This window comes from Staurois parvus, unplaced genomic scaffold, assembly GCF_062004578.1.
Source record: "Staurois parvus isolate SC_StPar_1 unplaced genomic scaffold, SC_StPar_1.0 ptg000397l, whole genome shotgun sequence".
NCBI classification, from domain to species: Eukaryota; Metazoa; Chordata; class Amphibia; order Anura; family Ranidae; genus Staurois; species Staurois parvus.
In genome coordinates this window covers 65056-77102 of record NW_028318193.1, presented here as the reverse complement: position 1 = coordinate 77102, position 12047 = coordinate 65056, and positions in this window count along the sequence as shown.

Genomic DNA, 12047 nt, shown 5'->3' with positions numbered 1-12047 from the left:
AGTGTGCAAATGTGTATTTGCTTTGGAAGAATAAATCACCTCTAATGCTGGTTGTCCTGCATGTGTAGATGTTGCTGCGTTATATAAAACTATTAGAATTGTTTTTCACATTTTAGAACAGGGTGCCTCAAGACTGTCCATAATTTTAAAGGGTGCCTCAGGACTGTCCACAATTTTATAGAGTGCTTTGACTGAAAAAAGGTTGAGAAACACTGGTGTAGCATCCAACATCTTAAAGCATGTACATGGAGTGAATGTAGAGAAGAGCACTGGCTAATATTAGCTAATATAGCTGATAATTCCTTTACAACAAACAGCTCACTAGGACTAGAGGTAAGCTCATGTCCTGAAATTAGTCTTTCTTGACTTACATGCTCCATCTAACCACATACTGCTGTCTGTACTTTTTAAAGGGATACATCTCAGCATTTCAATGGTGCATGCCCATTCAGAGAGATGGGAGTACACCAATACCAATTGATCCATGTGCCTACCCAACAACATCAGTATACACATACATACTACCATACAATACATATGCAAATAAATTGCAGGGATGAATATTGGAATAGAGACACCTCTTTGTGATACAATGTTACCAGATCAGTGTGGGTCATTTTTGACAGGGGAATGCCTATTGGACTATTGAGTCTTCTTAATAAATGTAAAACATTTAAGGGGTAAAGGTATTGGTGACATGCATATTGAACAGTATTCAAGTGGGGGTATTTTTCGTTATGTCAATGCTGTAGTGCCTGTTGGAAGGAAACTGCAAAAAATACAGTGGGGGAGGTGACGGAAAGGGATATATTTGAATGCTGATTGCAGAGCCCATATCTTAAAAAGAGTCAGGTACGATTTTCAGTCTGGTTCAGGTGCGATTTCAAGTGCCATACACTTTAAAAATTTGCACCTGAATCGCACCTGAACTGCTGAACGAAACCGCACTGGACTCCTTTGAAAAATCGCACAACCGGCCCAGCACATGTGTGAACCCGGTCTTAATCTCTTCAAGGTGTCATTACTAATTATTTTCAAATGTTGGCAACTATGTAATTAGTGGAGAGTCAGATAGAATACTCTACCTTTCTTTATTGTTACTTTAATGAGCCATCTGTGGTTAAGCTCAGTATGAGCTAAATTTCAAGCTAGGAGGATAGAGGAAGTGCCCAAGCATTTAGAAAAATAGAAATAGAAATTTCTACGTAAATGTTTACATAGAATATTATTAGTATATAATAACATTATTATACAGAACATAAAAAGGCAATTCAGTAGTAACTACTTTACAATATAATTTTTTTAAACATATAACCTTTTGCTAATTACATTTTACCATGTTGTCATACTGATTATCCAATCTCCTATTCTCCCAACTAATCACTACATACTCACACTAGAGCCTATTGCTAATAAAAGGTTTTTAAATTGGTTAATGGAGCTTATAATGCAATTAGCAAATATTATTTATTATTACACAGAGTTAACCCAATTAAATACATTTGTTAATATCCCATTACATGGAATTAACATAGTATATTGTGCCACTAAATTTATTTACTGGCTTGAAAATGTTTCAGTTTTATTGTCATAGAAAGTTCAATCACAGACAATTTAATTTTGGATTTTTGACACTGATCGACAGAGATATTCTCTTATATGTCACACTGACAATGCATCTTTGCAATGTCACAGTGAAAGCAGATCTATGCAAAGGGGTTTAAATTAATTACAAACAAGAACACACAAAATGAATGACTGCACAAGTATACAGTACATCCCCTTCAAGTTACCATTTAGTAGATGCATCTTTGACAGCAAATACAGCCCAGAGTATGTGCAAATAACTTTACATAACCTTTGGATATCTGAACTCTGCAATGTTTCCGTATTTCTCTCTGCAAGGCTGCTCAAGCTCTTTTAGGTTGCATGGGGGTGGCCAGTGAAAAATCTTTTTTAAGTTTGGCCACATATTTTCTCTCAAATTGAGATCTGGACTCTGACTTGACCATTACAGGACATTAATGTTGTCTTAAGCTATTCTTGTGTCGTTTGCACTTTATGCTAGGAGTCATTGTCTAGCTGATATCTTCTCCCAAGTCTTAGGTTTCTTTCAAACTGCATCAGGACTTCCTGCAGGATTTCTATGTATTTTGCCAGGTTCATTCCACCCTTACAATTCTTCCAGGGCCTGCTGCACAGAAACGTCCCTACAGCATGTTGCTGTCAACTCCATGCTTTATGGTCTGAGTGGTGTGTTTATGATAGTATTCAGGGGTTGGTTGATGCCAGGCATTAAGAAGCTAGCCAAAAAAGCTCAACTGTAGCCTCATCAGACCATAGAATTTTTTTCCAGCTGACTTCTGAGTCTACCATGTGTATTCTGGCAAAACAAAATATTCACATCTAAAAAGTACCCAAGTCTTAACTACTTGACCTCCAGAAGGTTTTACCACCTTCATGACCAGGGCATTTTTTGCTATTCAGCACTCTGGTACTTTAACTGGCAATTGCCCGATCATGCAACACTTTATCCAAATTATATTTATGTAAGTTTTTTTCATATGAATAGAGCTTTCTTTTGGTGGCACTGCATTTTTTATTTTTTTAATACATAAATGATAAAAGTCTGAAAAAACAGTGATAATACTGTACACTGTCACTGTACCAATGACAATGGCTGGGTGACCGGGGTGATCAGAAGAGCAATCAAGGGGTTAACTGTGTCCCTTACAAGTGTATGTGTGCTGATTTAACTCAGGGAGTGTCTGGGTTTTCGACCCTGAGCTCAGTTCTGAATGGTAAGTGAGATGAGGGAGTCAGATCTGTGTTCTGTGTTTACTAACACACTGATCTTTGTGCTGTGCAGGTTCACTGTTGACAAACTTGTGCTATGTCCAACCACAGCACAAGCAGCAGGGGGCGCGTGCCTGAAAACCCAGATGACATATTGGTATGTTGCAGGGCAACAACAGAGCTACCAGCCAGCAGTAAATGTTAATCTGCTGGTCATCAAGTGGTTAATCTCCAATGCAGAATAGTAATTAAAAAAAATTAGATGCAGAATGCAAAAACTTAAATACTTCATCAAACTGTATTGAGAATTTAACATGAGCTATGAGGTTTGAAACTGAGCAGCAGCTTTATCTCATATTTCTCCCACTTCATCTGTTTTCCAGGTATTTGGGGTGGTCCCCATCAGTCACAGACCATTCAAATAAACTGTGTATGCTATATTAGACATATATCCACATGGCACTGCACTGGGTATTTGGGATGCTGCATTTCATCAATATACTTCAATCACATCATGATATTGTTTGGGATGCTTGACCTTGATTTTAAAAGCAATGATCTTCCAGATAAGTCTGTTCACTTTGTAACTGTGTGCGTTTGAAGATAGCTGGCTATCCTCTGATTTTGCATACAATAGAATTTTACATACTGATGTTGTACAAAATCCCTTGAGGACATTTTGCAACAGAAACTGTGCATGTATGTGACATTATTATGTTCTGGAAAAATGCATGATCAGCGTGGATGTGAGCCTTTGAATTTACTGAACTATGCTTGTATTATGATAAGGCAATATGAGCAATGTAAATGTTTGCCATTGGATACAGTGAAGAAAAGGCTTGTTTAATATAGTGGGCTATTTATGTGCACATTATGCGCTAATGCCATTTATATTGGAAGTACATAGAAATAAAGGAATGAATGGATATGTGTTTAAGCTGATGCAATAGTAGATTTCATGTTTGGGCGGAACAATGTCTAAATGGTTAGCACTTCCACCTGGCAGTACTAGAGTTGTGGGTTCAAATCCCAACCATGGCACCACCTGCCTGGAGTTTGCATGTTCTCCATGTGCCTGTGTGGGTTTTCTCTGGGTACTCTGGTTTTCTCCCACACTCCAAAGATATGCTGGTAGGTTAATTGGATTCTGTCTAAATTGTCCCTAGTATGTGTATTTATGAATGTGAGTTAGGGACCTTAGATTGTGCGCTCCTTAAAGGGTTAGGGATTGATGTGAATGTACAACATATATGCAAATTGCCAGTGCTATATAAGTACCTGAAATAAATAAATGTTTAACATTGGCACTCATGGTTACAATTAAAATGTTTGAGACAAAGTAACTTTGTGGAACCTTGCATGGAGAAACAAGGGCTGGTAGAGCTCCAGATTAGAATTAAATGTTGAGAACATGACCACATCAAGGGATCATGTGGGAGAGACAGATGCATTATCCCAGAAACTAAATTCATAAAGTAAAAAATGTGGATATTCCCTTTTGGAAAAAATAATAGATGGACATGTGATGCTCAGTACTATGGAAAGGGCTCTGTAATGCTCTGTGTGCTAGTTTAAATGTGAAGGTACTCCGGGCTTAGCTGTTTTTTAGATGACAGATCTTTACATTTCCTGGTGGCAGCAAATATTATAGGTTTTTTTTTAAGCTGCTTGGAACTATTTTTGTAAAATAAAGAATTGTTGAGAGCAAAATACTTCTGTCCTTGAACCAGCATAGATTGAGTTTTCTGATGTATGCACCACACGTGTGTTTATTGTGTAAGCACAGGTGTAGAACATTGAATTCAATTTGTTACAAAGGGAAAAGAGAAATGGAGATGAGTTGGTGGCTTTATTGTGTACACTGTTGTGAAGAGCCCTCTCGTTTCAGAACCAAAGTAAAACTACAATATAATAAAGCTGGTGACAAATGCTTCTGGGCTTCAGATGCCATTTTAGGCAAGCCTGGTGTGCACTGATGACAGTTATCATGTGTCCTTTGTCATTTTCAATCATATGATAATTATGATTTGCCAATTATGGTAATCACTTTGAAACAAGAAAAACGTGCTACCTTGATTATCAAGGCATGGTGATAAAATGATTAGTTTTCAGTAGCAGTGCGCTCTCTGTGTGAGCTGGTCAGATACCAATTTGTTTTGTTCCTGATCATGTGATTACCAAGATTAATCACTATTAGCAATAACAGGTCATACAGTAAATTTCAGTGAGTACAGTAGGCAGACTACAGAAGACTACAGCTTGTGGTCAAGCCAGTTGCTCCTCTACTTGGTTTATATCAAGAGGTTAAATCTGTGTGATTACTACCAAATACATACAACATTCAAAAATTAGTGTTATCATTCTCTTCATGATCTCAGTATAGACATATATATGCAAAGCTTTGTAACCCTTATGGTTGCTACATTGTAACTGCACAACAATTTGCACTGTTTCATGTATTTAAAGTGGTTCTAAAGGTTGTAATTTTATTTAAAAAAATAAACATTTTATACTTACCTGCTCTGTGCAATGGTTTTGCACATACTAGCCCCAATCCTCTTCTTTTTGGGTCCCCCGCTGGTGGTCCTGGCCCCTCCCCTTACTGAGTGCCCCCAGAGCAAGCCTCTTTCTATGGAGGGCACTTGAGCAGGCTTGCTTCCGAGCCGCTCTCCTGTGAATGGACATTGTCCATTCACACACAGACTGTGTCTCAACCCCTCCCCGCCCCCCCCAACTCTCTGCTCATTGGTTTACTGGCTGTGATTGACAGCAGCAGGAGCCAATGGCTCCCTTTGCTGCATGAGCACATGAGGAGAGAAAGTCCCAGTCCACTGCTCACATGCACATCTCTGGATTGAGATGGGGTTCAGGTAGGTATAAGGGAGGGACTGGGGGGGGGGCTTCACCCAGAAGTTTTTTTACCCTAATGCATAGAATGCATTAAGTTAAAAGAAAAAACCTTCTGCCTTTAGGACCACTTTAACTTTTACAAACCAAAGTTGCAGAATCATTACCATAACACATGAAAAACACACACGGGGGGTGTGTCCAAGATGGCAACTGGAACAGATGTATGGGGAGAGAGCTCTGCTGCCTCTCCCTAGAATCTGCCTCCATCCTGGGATTAGAGGGGTTTTGCTCCCAGTGGGGACCCCTGTATTCTTTGGCCACTACCCGGATGTGGACCAGATTGATTCCCGCCCGACATCCCGGAGGATCGTGGCCTATGAGGCCTATCATGGACTACGCTGTATCTGGACCCGCCGGCCGGCCACTTGGTTCCCGGCCCCAGTCTGTCCCCATCCATGGACCCGGAGGATTGAGGCCTACTGTGGCCTATGAGGCCTACAAGAGGCCCGGACCTGGCCTGTACAGCGCCCACACATAGCTTGGATCCTGGGCAGTGGAGCTGCTGCCTGGGGGAGTGTAGAGCCCTGTGTTGCCCCTATCCCTGTGCTGGGGCCTAAATCCTTGCTGAGGCCGGTGTCTGGAGGTGCTCTCCCCGAGGAAGAGGAAAATTGATCTGACCCAGAGGTTCAGTGGGGCGGTCTGTGGCTACCCCCCTCCCTTCTATTGTGATCATTTGTTTTTACATTTTGAAGCCTAAGGCTGTCCAGTGAAGATTGCTCCTATGTAAACAGATCTCCCCATGGGGGGACATAGCCAGGGTCGATGGCCACTTAATCTCCCTGCTCCGTGCCACTGGAACAACTACCTTGGCATATCGGGCTCTTACACCCCCACATATTGATACCAAGGGTTGGAGGGGCTTGCGGAACATCTGGCCCACACCCGAAGATGCATTGCACCCCATGCACCAAGCCTAAACATCGGGCTCAGCAAAAAGGTTCCCCACTCCGGCAGCCCGATAAGATGGCGCCCAGCCCTCCTGAGCCCAGTGACACTACGCGGCTCACAGGGGATCCGAAATCTGGTGAGGACAGTCATCAGCAGTTTCCCTCTATTCTAACCAGTTCTTTTGATCACAATCCTGAAGCCTTATTACTCAAATTCCGTTCCATTGTGCGGGAGGAGATTACAACCGCCTCTCACAAGTTATCCTCTGATCTGGTAAAGGGTCTTAAGGAATTGGGACATCGTGCTCACCAACTAGAACAATGTATGAATCTGGCGACTACGGTTTTAGAGGGCCATGAACAAGAGGTGGAGGACTTGCATGCTGAGCTAGACACTTTAAAGTATAAATTGGAAGGTGTTGAGAACAGGGCCCGTAGAGACAATCTCCACATCCGTAGGGTGATTACTGACTTACAGGGCACCGCTACTGTCCTTTTTCAAGAACTGTCTCCTGAGATCCCCCTAGAAAGACTGGAATTTGACCGTATCCACAGAGCTTTAGCCCCTAACCCATAGGGCCCTCCCAGGGACATTATTATTACGTTCCATTTTTACCGAACTAAAGAGCACCTACTACAGGCGGCTCAGAATTGATCAGCTTTGGAATTTCAGGGTAACTCCCTTCAGTTGTTTGCCGACTTGTCCCCAGTCACAATTGCAAAACTTTGTATCCTTAGGCCCTACCTTCAAATTCTACAGTCGGCTGATATCAAATACAGATGGGGATTCCCATTAAAGCTCTCTTTCTCCTATCAAGGTTGTCAGTTCCAGGCTTCGTCCCCCGCGGATCTTCGTCAACATTTTCAGGAACTGAAATCGGAATTGCCACATTCCCAGACTCTGAAGGCTATGGTCCCTGCATGTCTGTGGGGCTCCAAGTCTTCATGCAAGTCACCCCCTCCAAGTCAAAGCAACTCTCAAGCTCTTCGTTCTTTTCAGGCTCAGCATTTCCAGGAAGTCTCTGCGAGCTGACATTCTGTATCCAGTTGGGTCTTCACATTTTCCCATTTTGTGAGGTGTGGGCTACACTTCCCATATATGCTCTTGCTTAGTTACGTAATGTATCACTTCCTTTGCTGAGGTCCATGCCTCAGTAGTTGTGTCAGTCCTGTTTAGATTCTTTTTTGCATGCTGCTAATGGTTAGCAGAACTGAATGTGGATCTTCTGCTGTGGGTGTGGCTCTGTTTACTAGGCTGGCCCATGAGTGGATTCACACCTATAGTTATCCAGGAGTTTCCCCACCTTTGAGTTACTAGAAGACCATCACTCCTATAGCCTTATTAGCTATTTGTTGATCACCTGATTGTGGAGTTTATTAGTCTAAGTTGTTTGCTAACTATTTTGTTGTTTTAGCTAAGCCGAGTGATTGCGGAGGACTACTGCGTACCCCTCCGAGCTGATGTGTGGACTGGATCGTTATCCTGCCCACTACTCAGCCTTTTTGTGGATTTATCCCCCACAGTTGGTTACTATGATATTCGCACTAACATTACTGTGTCAAATGTATATTGTTTGTATACCAGATGGTTTCTTGTCTTCTTTCTCCTTTCATGCCTTTTTTTCCTTTTCTTGGTTTCTTGTCCAGTGTATTTTGTGTTTTCACCAACGTTTTTTCAGGGTTCCCGGGGATCGTGACAGAGACTATCTTCTTCCTTTTCAGTTGCCATGTCGCTGAATTGGCTATCCCTGAATGTTCAGGGAATGAATTCCCCTCAGAAACAGGTGAAGATGTTCAAGTTTCTCTTGGCTTGCCATGTGGATATTGCTTGTCTGCAGGAAACTCACTTCTCAACCACCTCTAGCCCAAAATATTTAGATGCACACTATCCTCAGGCTTCAGGCTACTGGCCCTACTAAACAAAGGGGAGTCCTTATTGCCTTTCACAAGAAAACCCCATTTGTCTGCGTGAAGTGTATTGCTGACCCAAGTGGTAGATATCTTTTGTTACAGGGCACGATTCAGGATGTTGACATCACAATTTTGATCTATTATTATTATTATACAGGATTTATATAACGCCAACAGTTTGCTCAGCACTTTACAATATAACGGGAGACAATACAGCAACAATACAGTTCAATACAATAGGGAAAGGAGGGCCCTGCTCCCTGGAGCTTACAATCTAATCTCCTAATCTCAATCCTGGACCCTTTTTATCACATATCTGCTCCCTTCTAGCAATCCATCAATGGGGTATTTTCTTGGAGGTGGGGGATTCCAATTTAGTTTTAAATCCTACCCTTGGTAATTATCCCCCGGAGGACTTTAATCCTTCCACTGTAGCTAAATCTTTCACCCATACTTTGCGAACCCATGACTTGGTAGACTTATGGTGTGAGCTCCACCCTAGGGGGAAAGACTACACTCAATATTCTCATCCTCATCATTCCCACTCTAGAATTGACCATACTTTTGTGCTATGTAAACATCTCCCTCTTGTGCTTTCCACTTCTATTCTTACGGTACCCATGACCCCATTTTGGTGGTTTGTCGATCTCTCCTCTGCAAGCCTTCTTATTTTTCATGGATTATGAATGACTCCCTGCTTTCACTGCAGGAGGTTCAGGGGGAACTCTTGAGCAAATCCTCTGAATATTTTCAGCTTAACTCGGGTTTTGTCTCTTCTTCGGTGAAAGTATGAGAAGCTTACAAGGCTGTCCTTCTGGGCCATATTATTCAAGTAGCTGGATATTGCTGGTTCTCAGCATAAGTTATCCCTGTTTGCTGATGATATATTATTGTCAGGTTACCCTGCCAAACCTACTCGTGGTCCTGGATTCTTTCACTGCTCTTTCAGGCCTTTGTGTCAACCCTGCTAAGTCTAACGCCATGTTGGTTACTCTTTCACCGTCGTTGTTGGTGACTCTGAAACATTCGTTCCCTATTCAATGGTTCTTAGCTTTGCCTTATTTGGGGATTAAGCTCACCCCAACTTACAAAGGACTATATCAGGCTAACTTTCCCTCTGTTTTTAAGGATTTGACAGAGATGTTGTCCTCCTGGACTCACTTTCCCCTTTCATGGTTCTGTAGAATCAATGCGATTCGTATGACTTATCTCCCCAAATTACTGTATGTGTTTCGAGTTTTACCAGTCCCAGTCCCTTCACATATAATGCGCATCCATCAGCGGAGGCTCCTGTCTTTTGTCTGGGGCTCCACTAGACCCAGAATTAACAAACAGATTTTATTTGCCCGCAAGACCAAGGGAGGGCTGTCTGTTCTGAATCTTCAGGCTTACTATCTAGCAGCTAATATTGCTCCCTTAGCCTATCTTCATGTATCTCACAATATCCCCTTGTGGGCTACCATTGACCTGATGGATTCCCACCCAATACCACTCTCTTTTTTGCCGTGGCTTTCACCTATTCATCGCCCTTCTCCTCTTGGTCCGATGTTAACGCACACGCTTCGACTTTGGGATGCTATTAAATACTCCGCTAGTTTCATTTCCACCCACCTGCCTTTGCTGCGTTCACTCCATAATCCATTATTTCCCCCTGGGCGTGACAATCCCAGACAGTTTGCATGGTGGCTAACCCACGGCTTCCACGATGTACATTTTTTGCTCTTTGCTACCTTCAACACTGACACTTTATCAACACACTGATACAGGCACATCCGGGACCCTATAGGCTGACCACCTTTGAAAGTCTCTGTAGAGACTCTCAAAGACCCCATGCTCTGGGCTTAATCTCTCTTGTTTACTCCACTATTATTTCATATAGAACGCCCCCGGTTCGTTCTTACCACCAGCATTGGCAGTCGGAACTCGGGGGAAGTTTGGATCAGCAAGACTGGTGGATCATGACCCAGGGATTGTCTAAATGTTCAAGGAATGTTGTTATTTAAGAAAATGCCTATAAGGTCCTTTATAGATGGTATTACATGCCTGCCCGTCTGGCTCATTTTATTCCTGCATACCCCCCGACTTGCTTTTGGGGTTGGCAATAGATAGGCACCATGGCCCATATTTGGTGGATTTGCCCTAAGGTTTGCAGATTATGGATTAGGGTCTATGCCCTTCTCCGCACTATGTTTCAACACAAACATTAAGCGCAACCCATACGAGGTGCTATTATTTAAACCATTAGTGGGTCTGCTTCGTCCTGAGTGGGAGCAGGCATCATATCTATTCATGGCTACCAAATTAACGATCACAAGGGCTTGGAAGACCCCCCTCCTCAGCTTCGACGCAGACAAAAATCGGATGAATTTTATAATGGTTAATGAGAAACTAACGGCTATGCTGTTAGACACTCACACAAAGTTTCTGCAGATCTGGCGCCCCTGGCTTGATATAGACGAACCATCTAGATTTGACCAGTCCCTTTTGTCGATATAAGATTTTTTTTTTCCGTCACGACCCCTGGAGCCCTTTCTTTGTCTTTTGTCTTTTCTTTCTTCATTCCTCCTTTTCTATTCTCTGTTCTGCCAGTTTTCATGATATTTGTGCTGATTGAGACTTCTTTCTCTAAGAACAGTACCAGCAATATTGTATCTACCTGTCAGACTTTCTTGGGAGTCCTGGGTGTGGAGTACCAATACACTCAGTGAGGCTTTATGTTTTTTTGTATTTTTTTTCTCCTGCCCTCTGTTTGTGATAATCTTGGCTCTATGTTTACTAATTCATTGGTTTCAAATTGCCTGCCGTTTTTGGAAATTAACATGTTTTACTTTACCTCCTCTATACTGCGCTTGGGTACTCAGCTTGTTTTCTTGTTTATACTTCAGTGCATTCATTCATCAGAAAACTTGTATGTCTCATTTGTGTTAGTCAGTGATCTTGTTTATGACTGTTTCTCTGATGTTGTCTTTTCTATAATAAAATCCATTGTAAAAAAAAACACAGACACAGGAAAAAAATACAAAATTATTTTGGGTTTCATATACTCCTATGGGTTTTGTTGTTTTTATATTTCTTTTAACGTTATATTACTAAATTTGATTTATTTTAAATCCTGGGAAATCAGCTGTTTTTGATGAGGCACACATTACATGTATATTTATATTGAGACAGTGGGGTTGATTTACTAAAGTCAAATAGGCTGTTCACTTTGCAAGGGATTTTGCACCAGACAGGGTGAAGCTCTGCTGATTTCCATCATCCAATTAGCTGCAAGCACAAAAATGCTGCTTTTGTTTTGTTCGTTTGCTTTTATTTTCCTTGCATGTAGTTTGCATGTAGTTTGATATTCTTAGCAATATGAAACTTCCATACATTGACTAAGCTCTGGGGAAAATTCCCTTGCAAAGTGCAACTTCCGTTATATTTTCTGGAATTTGAATTTGATTGATTCTTAAGGCAGAGTGTAAATAAACACTTATTGATGATTAGATGTAAGGCAATTTTAATATTTATGAATTGCATTAGGTAGCCTAAGTAGAAAAT